The 20,924-nt window shown below is 43.7% G+C and overlaps 1 pseudogene; it reads left to right on the forward strand.

Moving 5' to 3' along the window:
- The first annotated feature begins 698 nt into the window (after positions 1 to 698).
- On the forward strand, positions 699 to 3,518 carry LOC130020175 (GTP-binding nuclear protein Ran-like; annotated as a pseudogene).
- The last annotated feature ends 17,406 nt before the right edge of the window (positions 3,519 to 20,924 follow it).

The following is a 20,924-nucleotide window of genomic DNA, read 5'->3' on the forward strand; positions in this document are numbered from 1 at the left end:
CCGGTTGGCCGCATGCAAGGCAAACTCCCTACCAGCCTTGCTATCGCTGCAGCCCCAACTCAGGTGAGTTTTTCTAGCCTGACCCTGACTGTCTGAGTTCCGGTTGGGGGTTGGCATCAGCCCCATGCTGATCATGGGTCGCAGGGAAGAAGCTCTTGAGAAACAGCAATATTTAGAGGGCACTGGGATCCTGAGATCAGCCTCGGGACAAGATGCTGAAAGGTCAGAAGAACTCCCGTGAATGGGGAAAGGCAAGGGACATTTCGGCATGCATGAGTGCACTCTTCACAGGGCACTTTCTGTGGAGCCTCATTGATCCTAGGGTCAGGAGGAAAATAATTCTGCAACCCAGAGAGGGGCTTTCCTTATGAGCCAATTGCCCATGTGAAGAAGAAGCTAAACTATCCCACCTGAAACCTTATGAGTAATCATCAAACCTCCAACTACTTGGGCTACATGTTCAGAGAACAGAAAGTTTCCCTGTGTTATATTAAATAATTGTCTCACACAATACCCTTCTCATGAGTACACCTATCACAAGCTGGCTGGCATTAGGTGCAAAGAACTGGGTTGAAGATGAGACTCAGATGCCTTTTGTGACTAGAAAATGCTCCCAAACTCTTTCCCAGAAATGAGTGAAAAGAAAAGAAAACACCTCAGTCAGACAGGCCCGGAGACGCTTCTGGAAGCAGCTCGGCATGGCCGCCCAAGGAGAACCGCAAGTGCAGTTCAAACTGGTGCTGGTGGGCGATGGCGGCAAGGTGCACCTGCTCAACTTCCACACCAACTGCAGCCCCATCAAGTTCAACGTGTGGGACACAGCCGGCCAGGAGAAGTTCGGCAGCCTGCGGGATGGCTACTACATCCAAGCCCAGTGTGCCATTATAATGTTTTATGTAATATCAAGAGTTACTTATAAAAATGTGCCTAACTGGCATAGAAATCTTGTTTGAGTATGTGAAAATATCCCCATCGTGGGGAGAATCAACATTGTCAAAATGGCAATACTTCCCAAGGCACTGTACAAATTCAATGCAATCCCTATAAGGATACCCACGACATTCTTCAAAGAAATGGAGCAAACACTCCTGAAATTTATATGGAACAATAAGCCCCCACGAATAGCTAAAGCAATTCTTGGGAAAAAGAAAATGGGAGGAATCAACCTACCTAACTTCAAGCTCTACTACAAAGCAGTAATAATCAAAACAGCATGGTACTGGAACAAAGGCAGAGTTGCAGACCAATGGAATAGAGTTGAATATACTGACATCTCCTCCCAAACATATAATCATCTAATCTTCGATAAGGGGGCAAGAAAAGTGAAATGGAGCAGGGAAAGCCTCTTTAATAAATTGTGCTGGCAAAACTGGACGGCTACATGCAAAAAAGTGGGCTCAGATCTCTGCCTAACGCCATGCACAAAAGTAAGATCGAAATGGATTTATGACCTCAACATCAGACCGGAATCCATAATGTTTATTGAAGACAAAGTTGGCAAAACTCTCCACGATATTGAAGTTAGTGGTATCTTCAAAGACGTCATGCCACTGGCCGAGCAAGTGAAAACAGAGATAGACAAATGGGACTATCTTAAACTAAGAAGCTTCTGCACCTCAAAAGAAACAGTGACCAAAATACAAAGACAGCCTACAGAATGGGAAAGAATATTCACCAAATTCACATCCGACAAGGGGTTGATTTCAAGGATATACAAGGTACTGGTTAAACTACACAAGAAGAAATCACCCAACCCCATCAAAAAATGGGGCGAGGAAATGAACAGAAACTTTCGCAAAGAAGAATGGCAAAAAGGCACATGAGAAAATGCTCTACATCACTAATCATCAGAGAGATGCAGATCAAAACAACAATGAGATATCATTTCACACCACAGAGACTGGCCCACATCCACAAGAACAAAAGCAACCGGTGCTGGCGCGGATGTGGCGAGAAAGGGACCCTCCTTCACTGCTGGTGGGAATGCAGGCTGGTCCAACCCTTTTGGAAAACAGTATGGACGATTCTCAAAAAATTAGAATTCGATCTCCCATTTGACCCAGCTATAGCACTCCTGGGAATATATCCCAGAGAGGCAAAAAGGTATAGTCGAAATGACATCTGCAATTGTTTGTTCATTGCAGCACTCTTTACAATAGCCAGAATCTGGAAAAAACCTGAGTGCCCGAGAACAGATGACTGGTTAAAGAAACTTTGGTACATTTACACAATGGAGTACTATGTAGCTGTTAGAAAAGATGAAGTTATGAAATTTACATACAAGTGGTACTACATGGAAAGTATCATGTTAAGCGAAATGAGTCAGAAAGAGCGGGATAGACACAGAAAGATTGCATTCATCTGGGGAACATAAAGCAACAAAACGGGAGACTAACACCCAGGAAGGGCTCAGATTAGTACCAGGAATTTTGCTCCATGACTTGAAGGCCAGCCACATGTGCTAGGTGAGAAGGAAGCTCAGATAGAGAAGAGAGCACCAAATAAAGGGTGTTGTGAAGACCCTCCCAGGGTGGGAGAGACATGCTAAAAGTGGTCTATAGACCAAACATGATTGCCACTCAATGCCTCTCTGGAAAAACACAGTACCCAAAAGAAGAGAGAGAGAACAGGGAGGAATGCCCTGCCACAGCGGCAGGGTGGGATGGGGGGGGGGGATGGGGGGTGGGAGGGATGCTAGGACCTGTGGTGGGGGAGGATGAGCACTGGTGGAGGGATGGGTACTTGATCATTGTATAACTGAAACCCAAGCACAAAAATTTATAAGTCTATAAGTGTACTTCATGGTGTTTCACTAATAAAAAAAAATGATAAAAAAAAAAGAAAATATCCCCATCATGTTGTGTGGCAACAAAGTGGATATCAAGGACAGGAAAGTGAAGGCAAAGTCTATTGTCTTCCACTGAAAGAAGAATCTTCAGTACGATGACATTTCTGCCAAAAGTAACTACAACTTTGAAAAGCCCTTTTTTTGTCTTGCTAGAAAATTAATCAGAGATCAAAACTTAGAGTTTGTTACCATGCCTGCTCTCGCTCCCCCAGAGATGGTCATGACCCAGCCTCAGCAGCACAGTATGAGCACGATTTAGAGGTTTCTCAGACAACTGCTCTCCCAGATGAGGATGATGACCTGTGAGGAGATGAAGCTGGAGCCCAGCATCAGAAGTCTAGTTTTATAGGCAACTGTCCTGTGATGTCAGTGATGCAGTGTGTTTGCCACTTTATTATATAGCTAAAACAGAACAAGTGCTTCATCTTTGGGATGTTTAAAGAGATGAATGGGCTTCGAGTGAATGTGGAAGTTTAAACAAAAATCTTTTTTTTCTTTCTTTTTTTTTTTTTGGACCTCATATTTAGCTGTTTTGGAACTGCAGTTGTCTCCTTTGAGTTTCAGATCTAAGACTGCTGCAATCACATCACAATATTCAGTGGTGAAATCTTGTTTATTACTGTCATTCTCATTCCTTTGCATTTAGAATCAGAATAAAGCTGTATTTCAAAGAAAAGAAAAGAAAACAACCCTTCAGAAAGGGCTCTTCAGAAAGAAAAAGGTTTAGATCCATGAGGATTTGAATGTGACAGTGAAATTTCTCCATTGGCCCCAAATTATGGATTTTCTGTCTTGCTAGATTTTTGGAAATCCATTGTCTCTTTATGGACAAGTTTGTATAGTGGAATGTACCTCAAGAGGACAAATACTGAAGGATTTTACTGGTCTGTGGTACAGAGGAAAACAAAACAAGGGCATAGACAGGATAAGATGAGAGCAAACCTTATCTTGGGGTTTACCAAACTGAGAATACCTAGAAAATAGGGGAGTGCATGTGAGATGAGCCTGTGAGATGCTGAAGGTTCTTGGGCGCCGCGGTGGTGGTGAGGTATTGTACCTGTGTACATCAAAACCATAAACTATTATAAACTTATGATAGAAACCATAATACATTAAGTGGATAATTTGAAAAGTAAGTAAGTAGACAAGTAAAAATGAACCACTAGCCCAGAGAGAAGCTTATGTCCTGATTAGCAAGGAAGAAAAACAATAATGGAACTGAAACCATCAATGTGGAACATTTGTTAGAAGGTGAAGGACGATTTATCCTGTGCCTATAACTCTGAAATAGTCTCAGGGTCTCACTGCGGGGAGGCCTCACTCCAGATTGTCTGCCCAATTGCCAAGAAGAATATGGAGAAAGAGAGCTGTGTCAGAGAACTGTGTTCAAAATAACTCTCTGTTGCTATTGGTAACTAAGGCTTACAGTAAATCGGGCTCTACGAATCTATGCCCCTTTTTGATGTTCAGACGGCTGAAACTTTTTGAAAAGGGACTTGGTTTATTTTTGATTTTTATAGTTCAAATATTTCTCAAAAGGTCATAGGCCTTGGGAAGGTTTAGCTCCCATATTTAGATGACCAAAGCTGTGTTTTAAATAATAGTTTGTAAATGCCCCAAAACTTGAATCAAAAAAAAACGAAAAAGAAAGAAAAGAAGATAAGTAGTTTCAGCTGCCAATCCAAGCACCCACCCTCATTCAGAGTCACTGTGCAGATCCTACCACTTTGAGGAAAATGGTGTTCATAGTCCCAAAACTCTCCAGTTTCCTCTTACAATGCATTTTTCCCTTTTCTATGCTCACCCTTTAGACTTGAAAAAGGTGTTCGAATGACTCAGTGCATTCACTGGGATTTTTGTAGTTGAAAGAACAGTCTTTGGGTCCGGAGCGATAGCACAGCGTATAGGGTGTTTGCCTTGCACGCAGCCAACCCAGGTTTGATCCCTGGCATCCCATATGGTGCCCCCAAGCACCTCTAGGAGTAATTCGTGAGTGCAGAGCCAGCAGTGACCCCTGAGCATCGCTGGGTGTGACCCAAAAAGAAAAAAAAAAAAGAACAGTCTTTAACCCAAACTGTCCTAACCCAGAGAAAGATGTCTTGGTTCTTAGGGGGAAATTTCCTAAGTTCAGCACATCATGGTCCATGATCCCATGACACTTCCAGGGCGCTCCTCCCTCTACTCCACGACTTAACTTCCTCTGTTGTCTCCATTGTCAGATAGGTTCTTTCCTCAGGACTCCAAGTGCCTGTTGTCTATCTCTATCTGGGAAACACTATCTTGGAGATTCAAATCTGGAGGAACGGAATGTCTTAGAATCAATCCTCAAGAAAATCCCTTGGACAAACCCTCACTAGATCATTCTTGCTATCATTTCCACACTGTGCCAAGAGAACAGGATATGCCAAATTGCTCAGATCTCAATTCAGTTTCTGCCTCCAGAGATAGATTCCCATCTAGATTCAAAGAAGTAAAACAATGAAGGACTGGAGTCCCATAGGAAACATAGGAAACGAGGGGCTCTTGACCAAAACGGAAGAATGGGATACCAGGAAAACAAAAGGACAACAGCCCTATTATCCCCATTTTTGACTCTTAATTTATCCTAAACGGGGATTGCACTCAACATCCACACCATCTTGACCTCTTCGACTTCCTCATTTGCTGTTTGTGAGAAACAGACAAACAGCATTTTTAACATAGGAACAGTGCTGTCATAGAAAAAATGCTTCCAGTCCCTCTGGACCTGGCCAAAAGACCATTATTAACCCTTGCCTGAGTGCCCAACAGGAGACTGAATGTCCTAAAAACCAAGAACTAGTGATACAAACTAATCAACAACTAATCATGTACAGCCATTAACCATTTAAGTTTTGTTCTTACTAATGAACACTTCTCTTTCAGCACTTACCTTATCTTCTTTTCTTCTCATTAAAACACACTCCTTTCCACACCTCCTTTGACTTCTAGCCTTCTTAGGACCTCTCTTTTTTTTATTTAATTTTAGATTTCTACCTGAAACTGTGTACCCTGAATTATAATTCTTTGATTCCAAATAAATGCCCGATGGCCTTTTGGATTTACTTGTGGAGGAACACATTTCTTGTGTGAGGAGAGATGGGGTTGAATCTGGTCTAGCACCTGCTTCTCGCCAAAGAGTGTAAATGAACTTCCTCTAGGACACAGATGTATAGTTGAGGTCTCTGGACTCCATCCAGCGACACACGCCAGCAATACCAGGGTCATGATAGACCTTTAGAAATCAGCATTATTGCTTCCAGTGTATTGATCACGCAAATTGAAGCACATCTAATTTTAAAAATCTATCCTGCTGTAGGAAGGAAGATGATACAATGCCTCAGCAGACAGAAAGTGCCCAGAAGCACTTAACATGGTGGCCAATAAAGCTTGGGAAGTGCTTTCAATTGTTGTCTTAAAAATACTCAAAGGTTTATCTTCCAAGAAATGATGCCTTTGAAACTCCAAAGTCCCTGACATAGTCCTTTAACCTAGAGAAAGGCAGACTTCAAATACACAAAGGATAGTGAGCCAAGTGAGAGAGTAAAAAGAAATACTCGTTTTTTGATTGTTTCAAGCAAACAAAAGGAGAAGTTCAATGAGAGCATCTTATAATTCAACATTGAACGTAGCCAGAGCTCAAGTAGAATGGGAAAGAGTGAAATGACAAAAGTCAGAGTGATGCCCCCCACAGCAGAAGAGTCCAGCAGGGAAATAGAACAACACACAGGAACACACACACACACACACACACACACACACACACACACACACACACTGACAAACCCCCACAGTGGGAAAGCAGCCCCTCTGATGGTGAATTCCTTCGCCCTCCCACTTCCTGTGTTCCCACCTGGGTCCATGGTGAGTAGTTTTGTCTGAGTCCTGCCTACTATTGTCCAGGCTCAACGTCTTCACTGTTTGTTGTTGGTTTTTTCCCCTCCCCATAAATTCCGCTGTGTGGAAACCATCCCGGCACTTTCCTGTGGCTGTGAAAGTCCTGGGAACTGGAGAGAGGCTCGCTGAATAATTTAGCGGGAGCTTCTCACTTCCAGAAGCAAATGCTCCAGTTACCTAAGATAGCATCAGACCACCAAGCTTCCGGTCTGTGCCGGTGGCAGGCTCTGACACCAGTGACTGCAGCTGAGTCAGAAACGTGTATGGCCAGCACACCTCAGGCCCTCATGAATCATGACTTCTCTCTAAACTGAGGATGGGTGCTTGGAGCAGGGGGCAGGAGGCAGGGGTGGAGAGGAGCTGGTCCTGATTAGGTAAGGAGAGGAGTGCAGAAACCATCCCTTACCTGGCCTGACAGCAGGCTTAGCTGCGTATATGGATTTTTTTAACTCAAGGGGCTGTAGAAATGGTACAGGTGGAGGCATTTGCCATGCATGTGAACCCACCCATTTTGTCATGGGAAAAAATTATCACTTTTGTTTGAGGTCAGTGAAACAAGGGTGAGTGGCAAATTGTGCTCTGCACCAAATAGGGAAAGTCTTCTCAGCATCCTTAATCCATCATCGTTCCAGCAAAGTGAGTCACTGCTGCCATCTCCCTGTGCCCACAGCACCTCTGGGAGATGCATGGATGACCTTGTTAGTGCTCATTCCCTCAGCTGGCCAGGGAGTGACTATGTCTGTCCCTCACTGCAGGCTCCTGCTTGCTCAGTCTTTCCAGCTGCCTGAAAACTTCTGCTTTGGCCACGTGCAGGAAAAGAGTAACTGGAAACCACCAGTTTTCAAGCTCTTTATACAGAAGCTCTGCTCACCTTGAAAGCCTCTGGTGCCAATACGTCTCCAGCAACTCTAGGGACTCTGGTGGCCACGGGAGCCAGCCTAGACATTATTGCCTCCACCCGGCGTCAGCAGCCTTGGCGCCACTGTCTCTGGGACACCTAGACAGCCTGGGAAGCATCTTTAACCGAAACCAACAGTGAGCACTCCTTCCCGGCATCTCATGGCAGTGTGGATGCCTTTTAAGATTGGCTGTTAGAAAGGTCTCCGGAGGCAATCAGATCAAGGAAAGCAGAAAAGCACGAGTAGCCAGCAGAATCTTGTTCCATCAGTAGACCTTTCCCTACCTTTTCCCTTGGGGACCAACCTTCCCTAAGAGCGTTGGTTCAGTCAGTGACTGATTTTCTCAGGACTTACCTGGGGAATTGCTGTCCGTGGCTGGGTAAATAAATCTAGTTAATCTGGATTTAGTATTCAAAAGCCCTACCTTGTTTACAGATGACTCACTTTCCAAGGCTGGGAATGAGGACTCGGCCACAAAGTACATGCATGAGACCTGGCTGCGTTCAATGCTCAGCGCTGAAAAAAAATAATTCTTCAATAGAACCTTTAATCAGGAATAACTATTTGTTTGTTGGGGCTGGGGTGGGGCAAGCCTAGCTGTGCTCAGAGCTCACTCCTCGTAGTGCTTACGGGACCTTAATGCAGTGTCTGGGATTGAAATAGGATGACTAGGTGCAGGGCAAGAGCCTTAACGCTTATCTCTCCAGCCTAATCAGGTTTTTTCCTTTTCATAATCTTTTTTTTTTGCCACACCATAGGATTAAGCACCATCGACCATATCCACATGATAACCAAGCTCATTAAGGATTCTCAGGAGTTCAAGATGCCACTCTGTCTAATGTTCATTGATTTAAAGAAGGCCTTTGATTCTGTTGAGACTGAAGCGGTCATCGAAGCCTTAGCCAAACAGGGCGTTCAAACTCAATATGTCAGGATTTTCCATGAGCTGTATTATGAATTCACTACCAGGATCTCACCATTCTACAAGGAAGTGATCATCCATGTCAAGAGAGGGATTTGGCAGGGTGATACCATTTCACCGAAACTCTTCAGTGCCACCCTCGAGAAAGTCATGCGACAATTGGAATGGGAAGGAATGGGAGTGAAGATAGATGGTTGGCAACTACACCACCTCTGCTTCGCTGATGACATCGTTCTAATAACACCCAACATTACACAGGTGGCATAAATGCTGGCCGACTTTGACTGTGAGTGTGGAAAGGTCGGACTACAGCTGAATCTCACGAAGACAATATTTATGAGAAATGGTCTCATTCCTGATGTTCCATTCGCTCTCAATGGAACGAACATCTCCAAATGCAACAGTTATGTGTACCTAGGTCAAGAAGTCAACATGATGAATGATCTGGCACCTGAGTTGCGCAAGAGGAAGAGAGCGGCTTGAAACGCCTTCAAGAGCATCTAAGAAATAGTTAAGAGGACGAAGAACCTCCGGATCTGGGCCCATCTCTTCGATTTGACTGTTCATTCTGCATTAACATATGCCTCAGAGACCTGGGCCCTATGCAAACAGGATGAGAATGCTATTCAGGTCTCCCAAAGAGGAATAGAAAGAGCTATGCTTGGAATATCACGCTTCACTCAAGTGAGAGAAAGAATCTGGAGTTAGATCTCTGTCGACGATCAAGAATCAGGGATGCTGTCTCATTTGCCAAGGTGTTGTAAATCAGATGGGCTGAGCATGGAATGAGATTTGGAGACGACCACTGGACTAAAGCCATTACTGACTGGATTCCACGGGACATCAAAAGATCACGTGGTCGCCCACATACGAGATGGTCAGACTTCTTTGTCAAGATCCTGAACGATCAGTTTGAAACTCTTCATGTTCCTAGAATGAGCAGACGCCATTGGGCCATACTAGCAAGTGACAGGGACGAATAAGGACGTTACTGGCACCCGCTGGAATAAATAGATGAGTAACAGGTTGTCAAGTGATCAAGTGATATGCTCTACTTGCTCTTCAAGCCCATGTTCTCCCTTGAACACGTATCTTGCTTGCTTGTCTCTATGTCTTTGCTTGCTTTTTCCACTCCGGAGTAGCCCTTATACTCTCTTGAACATGTATTTCCTCTCTTTCTCTCCCTTTACATATTTCTAAATAAATGATGTTCAGTAAAACTATCTTGATTTACTAAAAGAAAGTAATAATAAAAATATGTTCAGGGGCTGGAGCGATAGCACAGCAAGTAGGGTTTTTGCCTTTCACATGGCCGACCCGAGTTCTATCCCCAGCGTCCCATATGGTTTCCTGAGCACCGCCAGGAGTGATTCCTGAGTGCATGAGCCAGGAGTAACTCCTGAACATCGCCATGTAAGATGCAAATATATATATATATATATATATATATTCAATATTTACCCCAGGGCCTGGCAAGCTACTGAGAGGATCCCACCTGCATGGTAGAACCTGGCATGCTCCCTATGGCATATTCGATATGCCAGAAACAGTACCAACAAGTCTCACAATGGAGATGTTACTGGTGTTCACTTGAACAAACTGATGAACAACAGGATTACAGTGCTACAGTGCTACTTACCTCAGGGCATAGTAGAAAGTGGTTAAAATTGGAAGGGTATACAATGGGAAGAAGGCATGTCCAGTGAAAAATTGTTTGATAATTGTGATTGCATTTGAAATGTACTCAAGAGAGAATGCGGGTTTCTCCAGTGGCAGAGAGCCCCTACACACATCCCAGCATTAGACAGGAAGGCATGAAAGATGAAAGTACACGTCTCAAGAGGGGAGACGTGGGTAGCACATGTGCTAGGGCAGTGTATACATGCCCTTCCTTTGTTCAAGGTGGCTTTTATAGGATCTTCTTGGGTGGTCTTGATCCGGAATGTTCTGTAGAATCACTAAAGTTAATCAAATTAAGAGAGAGTTCCAAGAGTTTTCAAGGAATTTCCTTCATGGGGAGAGGTCCAATCTCCTCAGGGACTGCTGAAGGTCTTATCAGAGGTCTTGTTTTTCATATCCATAGGGTGGATCAGTCTTAGAATTTTCCTTCCCAAAAGTTTTGTTGACCTAAGTTTCATTGACAACAACCTTTCCCTGTCTGCCTGCCTACATCACTATGAAAATTAATTCTGATTGCCAGGAGAGTTAGAAAATTTCAAAGAGTTGAGGACAAAATATCAGCTGAAAATCTATGGAGTCACGATAGAGAAAATAAGGAAATGTTTGGAATATGGAGCAAACAAATGACTTGACAGTTCTGAAAATCAACAAATTTCAATGAACTGGTTATGCATTTGTTTAAGTAGATCTTCTAAATGATTATTCTGTACAAAGAACAGCCCTGGACCCATGGAAGAGACAAGTATATTTTATGTGTCTCTTTCGACAGTGTTACTACCTAAGAAATCAGACAATCTAACTGATGCTCATCTCATAGTGTGCTATTACAGGCCTGGATGTACCTCTGAGGTTATAGAGCATTGCCTATTGGAAATGTAGTAGTGCAATCATTAGGCCATTAGGAGATGGTCATGTGATCGATCCAGAGGGTTGTTAAGCAATACCTGACCATAAGGCAGTTAAAAGATCTAGAGTATGTGCATAAAGGGAACCTAGACCTTCTCTGGCTGTTGTCTCAGGACTAGGCTGTCACTCTCAGGCTCTCTGCCTGACAGAAGTTGTCTTCTTAAGGGGATTTCTTCAAGGCAGGAAGTAGGTGTCAGAGCATTTTTGCTTTGACCCAAAGTTAAACACTTGACTCTGGATATTCTAACAAAGAAGATCAAGATCAGAAAAACAACATCAAATTTTTGAACAATTTTCTGAGCTTAAGGAAGTAGGAAAGAAAATTGCTTTTGGACAAGGCCTCTTTTGCTTTAGAAATGGTCACCCTCACCCACAAGATAGGCAATGCCAGAGATGTACACGCCAAATGAGTCTTTCTCTATGGCTAGAGTTATCAAGATAAAGGGTGGTCTTCTAGAACAGACTACTCTCTCTCCAAAACTAGAATCATGCTCAGAGAGCCTTCCAAATTGCTGATGACTACCTGAATTAAAGTTGTATAAATGTGGGCACTTTGCTGAATTGAGTAATAGAAACTTAATTGAAATAATATAATATAGAAACTTGGATACTTTCTTTCCATCTTTTCACATGTAGATAAATTGAGGCTAATTTGTGAAGACAGGAAGCAGATGTAAAATGAGAAAGTGCAGACCAGCAGAGTTTATAGTTTAACTCCCTGTGGGATAGACACTGTGTCTCTCTCCTTTTGGGTCCTGTTGCCTTATAATCAATTCTGCATGTACTGTTTTGTTGACCAAGTTAGTTTAATGGAGTCAAGTCCTAAGTCAGTCTAATGGAATCATTCAAAACACCTTATACTACAAAATGAAAAATTAAAATTGAAATCCACATGGGGGATGTGGGGTTTGCAACTCTCCAGTTTAAATGGTTCCATTTACTTCCTTGGTCCTGTGGAACCACTGAAGTACAATATTGTGGAGAGACTTGCTAATATGAAATCAATTATAATCTCCTAGAGATAAGTGTCCGTCCTTGGCAAATGCAGTTGAACACAGAGATTGGCTCTGGATTCTCCATGATGGTGACAGACAGTCAGGCAATGGTGTCACCTCAGTCCCAAGAGAAAACTGAAACCCACTGGGGCCGCTTAAAATTCCAGCTTGCTCAGCCTGGAATGAACTTGTCTCTGATATGGTATGATTCTAACTCAGCAGAGACACAGACCAATTCCTAATTGCTACAGTCAAGAGAAGAACTTGTGCTTTTGAGGCTAGAGGCCATCTTCTATGAGCTAAGCATTGCATAGTTGACTAAACAAAAGAGAAGTTTCCAAAACAGCTCAGGGTGAGATGGAAAGATACAGGGTCAGGGGGGAAATAAAAAGAAAGAAAGACCCAGGAGGCAGAAAAGGTTTTAGAAGATTTAGGGACACTGAGGTCTGTGCTCAACAGAGAGAAATATGCTTCAAATTACACTTCTATGTTGGAAGAAAACCGACCATCCCCAGTAACCAAACAGACTTCAGCCTCTGCTTCCAGAGATTATTAGTGCTGACACTAGTTTTACTTTCTCAGCACTGAAACTTCTTTCTGAGATGTGAAGCCTTTTGCAGAGTTTTGAATTATGACCGGGACTTTATTTAGCTTCAAGGAAGGGAAAGATCTGGTGAGCATGGTAAAAAAGGAAACAGACTTACCTCCTCCTTGACTTTGCTTCACGGTAGCAGCATTGTTTGAAGGAAGATAGAAGATTCTGGAACTTCAGAAAGTGGCCTGCTTAGCAGAGAAAGGAATAGGATCTTCTGATAGAGGGGAATTTGGTCATCTGGAATCAGGCCTAGAAACTTCAGTGTGGCATGAATGACCTGGTTCGATCACAAAGCACCATTCTCCATTCATCCCTTCCCAAGCCTGCAAGAGCTGAGGAACAGCTCTGAAGGATGCCTAGGTGCTCACGTAGTATCATCACTGACTCTGGGCACTCAGAAGACTACAACTCTGGGAAACTTTGCAAAGGCTAAAGAACAAAATGGAAAATGACATTGACAGCTTTCAGGCTTGGACCTTATCGTGCTACCTGCTGCTTCTTCTCTCTTTGCTACTTGGTCATCTGGTTTCAGATGATGCACAGAGGACTCAAGAGAGACAATAAAGGACACCAAACCCAGAAGATGGAAGGAATCTAAACTCCTGAGTCACTCCTTAGAAGAGAGCTGCCTGACCTACTTTGACTTTTAATGTGTCCAAAGATGACAGTTTTTATATTAAACCACTGAAATCTTTATTGTTTTGTGAAGGCAACTAATTACAGTAACTAAGACAACCATTAAAGAGATGTCTGGAGTCCTATTACTACTCAGGTGGAGACCTTTAAACCATCAGAGGTTTGGCTTACAGAAATATGAATCAAATCTGGATCCTTTCCCCAAAGTGCTTGCAACCACTAGGAATCTGAGAGGAAAAGAAGGATCGGCAGGAACCTAACAAATGGCTTCACTTTCCTATTATAGGCACTCGTGTGAGGCAGTCACCAGGAAATGTTTAAGCAAAGATTCTTGCAAAATTATTGCCTTGTCAGAATTGCCAAGAGCTGGGAGTTTGTTTCCCAGAAAGCGGCCTGCTTAGCGAGGAAGGGAATGGAAGCTTTTGTTTCCCAGACAGTGAAGTCACTGAGAGCCTACGCATTTTCTCTCTCATCAGTTCAGTAATTTTCAAAATAGCCCTTCTTCCTACCCCACTACAGTTTTATCTTTTAGTTCTTCATGACTATGGGAAAATCAAACAAACGGAAGACTGACATAGAGAATTCTTAGTAAGCCAAGACTTTGCTAACACAGTGCTGGCACAATGCATAACTACTATCCAAATTCAAAATGAAAACAACAACGAAAAGTTGATCTGGCATCCCTGGGGGTAGAGTTGTTTACATGGATTTGATTGGATTTGATAGACTTCATTTCTTGTCCCTTTCCTTAGCAATTGGATAATACATCAAATCAGAGTTTTGCAACAGACCACCAAGGACAACTTGATAAGGAGATACTTGATCCAGTGGTTCTGTGACTCCCCCCTAAGTGTTTTAAAGTGTAAATATTACGTTCCTCTCCTGCTCCAGCCTCAGGTCACCCTCAAAACCTGTGAGAGAAGTGAGAGAATCCAGACACAAAAGGCTACAGAGTGCATAATACCATTTATATGAAATATCCAGAATGGTAAATCCTTAGAGACGGAGGCCGATTAGTGGTTGCCAAGGACTTGGGTCAGGGGGTTGGGAATGGAGATGTGACGAATAAGGGGGGGTCAGGGTGGTGCTTGCTGCTCATTAGGGATAGGATTACCTTTGGGGTTGATGAAAATGTTCTGGAACCAGATTAGGGTGAAAGTTGCACAACATCGTGAATGGCCAAAATGGTATTTTCTCTTGTTATTATTTTCGGGCCCCAGGTGGCAGTGCTAGGGGGTCTGTTCTGGTATTGCTGCAAGGAGGAACCATGCAGGGCCAGATATCAAATCCAGGCCTCGTGCATGCACAGCATGCTCTCCAGCCCTCTGAGAGATCTCCTCGGCCCATAAACTGTGCATTGGATGGTGAGGAAGGGGCGGGAGAATTGGGGTGACACCTGGAAATACTTGGGCCTTACTCCTGTCTCTGTGCTCAGGGATCATTCCTGATAGTGCTCGGCAGACCATATGTGGTACTAGAGATTTGAACCAGTATTGGCCGCCACACCGGCCTATAGAAATTTATTTGTTCATTTGGCAGGTCACACCTAGTGATACTCAGGATGTCCTCTTAACTCTCAGCTCAGAAATTATTTCTGCCCATGCTCAGGAACACCATTTTCAGTTCTGTGGATCCAACTGGGGTCAGCCTCATGCAAGCCTTCAGACTGGAACTGTGCTTTAGAATAAAAAAAAGGGGGGAGGGGCTGGAGTGATAGCACAGTGGATAGGGCATTTGCCTTGCATGCGTCTGACCCGGGTTTGATTCCCAGCATCCCATATGGTTCCCCCAAGCACCGCCAGGAGTAATTCTTGAGTGCATGAGCCAGGAGTAACCCCTGTGCATCGCTGGGTATGACCCAAAAAGCAATAAAATAAATAAATAAATAAATCATTTTAATTCATTGAAATCCTGGTGTTTACAATAATATTAGTGATTATTTCCTATATACATAATTCCAGCACCATACCCATCTTTAGTGTACCCACTTCCCTCCCCTAAGGACCCCAATGTCCCTCAATTAACCCCATCATGATATTCTCTAGTTCCAACCACATCGCAGCAAACTCCATGATTTTGTTCTTTCTTAGAGCTGTTTGGTATTCCATTGTGTATATAAACCACAACTTCTTGATCCATTCATTTGTGGTTGGGCGTTTGGGTTGTTACTAAATTTGTTATCTGGCAAGATACCAAAACGTGATATCGTGATGCCATATGGAAGTTCTATTCCTGTGTTTTGGAGGCATCGCATATTGCATAAAGACCGGGCCAGATGACATTCTCACCAACAACACATGAGGGTTTCTTTCTCACCACAACCCCATCAGCTCTGACTACTTCCAGGCTTTTATGATATGTGCCATTCTCAGTGGTATGAGATGATATCTCAGTATTGTTTGTATTTGCTTTTATCTAATCATTAGTAATAATAAGCATTCTTTTCATATACCTACTGGCTATCTGTAGGTCTTCTTTGCAAAAGTGTCTTGTGCTGGGCTTTGGTGGGTTTTTTCCCCCATTTTGGGTCACACCAGGGGTTACTCTTGGCTCTGCACTCAGGAATTGCTCTTGGTGGTGCTCAAGGGGACCATATGGGATGTTGAGGATTGAACTGGGTCGGCTGCATGCAAAGGCAAATGTCCTACCCTCGGTACTATTGCTCCTACACTGTGCTTTGTAAAAATGGATCCACTGATAACTTTTATGGTGAATAAACCTATCCTCCAAAGCATCTAGAGTTTTTCGGTAACCGTCTTCCCAGAGGTCATCCTTGCCCCATGTATTCCTGTGGTTGCTGACTCTTTTCTGAAGCTCAAGTATTAATAATGTCAGCATTAATAGCAGGAGAAATTAAATGCAATGCACTGCCAGAAAACTGGCAACACACAAAAATTCACCATCAGGGCAGTGGCCAAATCAGTGGGAAAATCTGAAAGGGAAATCACGTGCTTTCCCACTTCTGTGGGGAGGCTGCTGGGAGCAGGCGCAGAAGCAAGGGAGTGAGCAAACAGAGCACAGAGACATATCTCTGGTCCTCCCACTCTCTCCTCCAAATGCTATTAATAGGCCGATCCATTTTTTAAAAAGATCTTCAAACCTCCCAGAATTGGCTTGGGTGGCAGATTTCAAGTGAGGAAAGATAAAAGAGAAGCTGGGGTTAGAGTGGGGTGGCCCCATATCCGTTTCTAATGCTGGACAGACTCAGGCTTGGAGAAATGGAGAAACATCTGCCTTCCTTCCTGTGCCTTCCTTCCTGTCTCCTCGCTTAGCCCCTCTGCCTGAGCTGGGAGATCACAGACATGGCTGGCCAGGTCCATGTCGCTTCATAAAGGGTTCCCTCTCCTGAACAAGATACCCCAATCTGTTCTGCCAGATGGCTTCCAACGTACTTTCCAAAGCCAGCAGGACATACATTGGCTCTCCGTTCTCTGCAGCTGAGCACAGGAGAAGGCGAACAACTCTTGGCTGCTCAGTTCTCGTGCTGGTCCTGCTCAGGCAGAGCCACACACTGAGGTGTCCTGCAACTGGCGAAGGTCCCCGGAGCCAGATGGGAACATTTTAGACATTTTGTGAGCCAGTGCTTTAGTTTTTGTTGAAGGCCACATCTGACTGTGCTCATGACTTACTTCTGGCTCTGCTCGAGGATCACTCTGGGCATTGCTTCAAGGGACCACCTGTGGTGTCAGGGATCAACCCTGCACTGATCATGTCCAAGGCAGTGGTCCTATGTTGTCTCTCTGATCCTCATGCCAGCTCTTAAACATAATTATTATTTTTTATTTATATTACAAGTAATGGGTTGGAGCAATAGCACAGTGGGTAGGGTGTTTGTCTTACACGCAACCAATCCGAGTTTGATTCTTCCGCCCCTCTTGGAGAGCCCAGCAAGCTAAGAGTATCTCGCCCACACGGCACAGCCTGGCAAGCTACCCGTGATGTATTTGATATGCCAAAACAGTAACAACAAGTCTCACAATTTGTTGTGAGACGTTACTGATGCCCACTCAAGCAAATTGATGAACAATGGGAAAACAGTGCTAGACAGTGCTAGATTACAAGTAGTAAAGCTGAAAGAATTCTCTAATAGCATTTTATATAAGGCCAATCCATAGCAAATAAAGTATAAATTACCCAGTGGGTGTAAGGGTAATTTATTAATTTGGAAGAGAAAATTGAGCTAATGGGGACCCCTCGTATTGTCATATTCAGTGGAACTAACATCACAAGTGCCTGTAATTCATGAATTCAGTAGAAAACAACAAGGGAAGCAGTTTGAGGACCAATCAGTAAGACAAAATTTAGCATGGATGCCTGACATGTTTTATTATTATGTTCAAATTGCATAATACACTGGAGCGATAGCACAGCGGTAGGGCGTTTGCCTTGCACGCAGCCAACATGGCCGACCCGAGTTCGATTCCTCCGCCCCTCTCGGAGAGCCCGGCAAGCTGCCGAGAGTATCTCGCCCGCACGGCAGAGCCTGGCAAGCTCCCCGTGACGTATTCGATATGCCAAACACAGTAACAACAAAGTCTCCAATGGAGACGTTACTGGGCCCGCTCGAGCAAATCGATGATCAACGGGAGGGCCTTTACTTTACTTATATCAATAACATTCATAATTGACTCATGAATTTACCTTTTTCCAGAGAAGCAACTTTAAACATTCCCAGCCCTCACCTCAAGGGGGCCTGTGTGAGTTATTTGTTCATCTTCCCATTTATTAAACAAAAGAAAGAGGGGAGAAGGGGTTTGAGAGATAATATAGGGGTTAAGGCATTTGCCTTGTATGTGACCAGACCAGGTTTGATCCCTAGCATCACATGGTTCCCGGAGCACCTCCAGGAGTCACCCCTGAGAACTGCCAGGTGTGGCCCAAAACCCAAAAATGAAAAAAGAAAAAAGAGTGGAGGAGTGAAGGAAGAACAGAAGAATGGGAGAAAAAGAGGGCGAGAAAGAAGAAAGGAAGGGAAATAAGAGAGCGGAGATCCCTTGTTCCTTGCTTTGCAAATCTAAAGTAGTGAAGCAAAGTCAGTGAGGAAAGAGCTTCCTTTGATACCATTCTCTTGGCACAGGGACAAAGGGCAGGTGCCTCCTCTCTGGTATGACCTGAGAGATGCTCCTATGTTTGCCAACCCAGGACGACCTACCCGTCTGACCAGCCTAGCCTGATTCCTGAAATTCACAGCATTTGTGCTTCCTCCCTTTGGGTAAGGATAGTCTCCTGCAGCGTTCTCTGGCCTTCACTATCACTCATTAGCACCTGTAGTCCACATTTGTGCATAAATAAATAAGTATGACCTTGAAAAGCACCAAACCACCCTGCTGGGAAATGAGATCTAATTAAAAGTCCTCTTGACAAGAAGACTCGAGGGAAAGCCCAGACACTAAGCTTGCATTGGTAGTACAGGCCATCAAGTGAACTGTCTTAGCAGGCATAGGCATCAGTCAGTGAGCTTAAGAGGATGCGGTAGTGTCCTGGAGACACCTTCATCTCTGGCCAATCTAGTGCATATATGGGTGTTGATCTTGTACATTAACCCTCATGAGAATAATGAGAGGAGTCCAAGGAGACCCCAAGTAAACCAAGGACCCCTGTAATTTTAGGGAGGAAGTCGGGAGGGAGGGTTCAGATAATCAAACTCCACAACTGACCTTTCATTGGCATACATACCCTCATTTCCATACATACCCTCTGGCATGAGAGGGTACAGAGAGCAGAGATGGCTAATGAACAGGACACAGAAAGACAAAAACTGAGGTCACTGCATATGGGGGCTGCTGGTGTTCATTGCCACTCTGCTGACTCCACTGAAGTCAGCCCAGAGAGAGGTAACCAAGTACTCCATAAGTAAAGAGCTGTAGCATTTAAGACTCCTGGTGGCTAACTTGCTATCCACCATGGTGATGCTATTCACCATCCACCAGAATCTTAACTCTAGTCAGACCCATTACAACAATAATGTGTTAAATTTACTTTGACCATGTACCATTGGGGAGTGGGGTGGGATATGAAGTAGTAGGAAAGGCTGCGTGTGTGTGTGTGTGTGTGTGTGTGTGTGTGTGTGTGTGTGGTGACAGGGTTCTATGGGAGCTCTATACTTCCTGCTCTGCTTTACTGTGAACTGAAAACTGATCTAAAACCTAAAATCTATTTTTACACCCTGAGAGGGTTGGGGTCACATGTGTTTGCCCTATTCGCCATCCTAGTTGCAGCTGCCTTGAACCTTTTCACCAGCTTCAGTGTGCCTTACTATGATATTAGCATTTATAATTCTTGGAAAGCTATAATTAGAACTTAATAAATAACAGCTCTGTGTGGATTTTGTATCCAAGTCCTCAGCAATCAGATAAAGAAGTAATGGAAACTCTTCAAGTTGAATCTCTCCAGCCCTTCTTCCCTTTGGCCTTCAGAACAAGTATTGTAATATACTCTTTCTCAAATATATGCCCCTATCTCTTTTTATATGTGTTAGACTATTGACTCCAAATGGTGTCAAAACATCTACACTAATCTTTTTTCAAAGGTTTATCTAATTTTATTTCACTTTCTTTTCCTCAACTTTAAACTCTACTTATTCTTAATACTGTGATGACTTTAAAGTTATCTGCAGTCTAAGTAAGCAGTTTCCTCCTTTAAACGTTCCTGGAAAGGCCAAAAGGTCAAGAAGAGACTAAGTTATAGCACTTGCTTGGGTACATCAAACCCTTAAAGCCCATGTGAGAGTAACCCAGCAGATCTCTACTCCCTTTATCTCTATCTGATACATATATTTTAGTGAATGTCAAAAGTCACATATTTGGGGCTTGGAAAGATAATGAAATGGGGTAGGATGCTTGCTTTGTTGCATGCAGCTAAGTGGGTTCAATCCCCACACCACACCTGGTCCATCTGAGCATTGTCAAGAGTGATCCCTGAACACAAAGCCAGGAGTAAATTCTGAGCACAGCTGGGTGTGGTCAAAACCAAAAAGTCAATTTTTTTTTTTTTTTGCTTTTGGGATCACACTCAGCAATGCTCAGGGGTTACTCCTGGCTCTGCACTTAGGAGTTTCTTCTGGTGGTGCTTGGGGGCCATATGGGATGCCAGGAATCGAATCTGGGTCAGCTGTGTGCAAGGCAAATGCCGCCCCAAAAAGTCAAATATTTTTAAAGGTGATTAAGAATCAATCACCAGGAACGCAGAGCAGGCGTAGCTTTTAGAGGTATAATCAGCTCATCAGAATTTTCTGCATGTTTCCTTGTCAGCAAGTGAAGATGGACTCTTCAGACTAAGGAAGCAAAAACACACTGGCCACAGGCTCCTTGTTTGGAGATTGCGGCATCTTCCTTCCTGGACGCAACTACAGGTCATAACTTCTTTGGATACTGATTGGACCATGACAGAACCTTGGCACTCATAAGAATTCCAGGTCCTGAGTAGAACTGTCCATGGCCACTGCTTTAAGTGCCTCCGTGCCTGGCTTGCATCTTGAAATCACACCCCAGATGATTCTCTATTGTCTCCTGGGTATGTGACGAGTGGT

Source organism: Sorex fumeus, unplaced genomic scaffold, assembly GCF_029834395.1.
Source record: "Sorex fumeus unplaced genomic scaffold, SorFum_2.1 ptg000010l, whole genome shotgun sequence".
Taxonomy (NCBI): Eukaryota; Metazoa; Chordata; class Mammalia; order Eulipotyphla; family Soricidae; genus Sorex; species Sorex fumeus.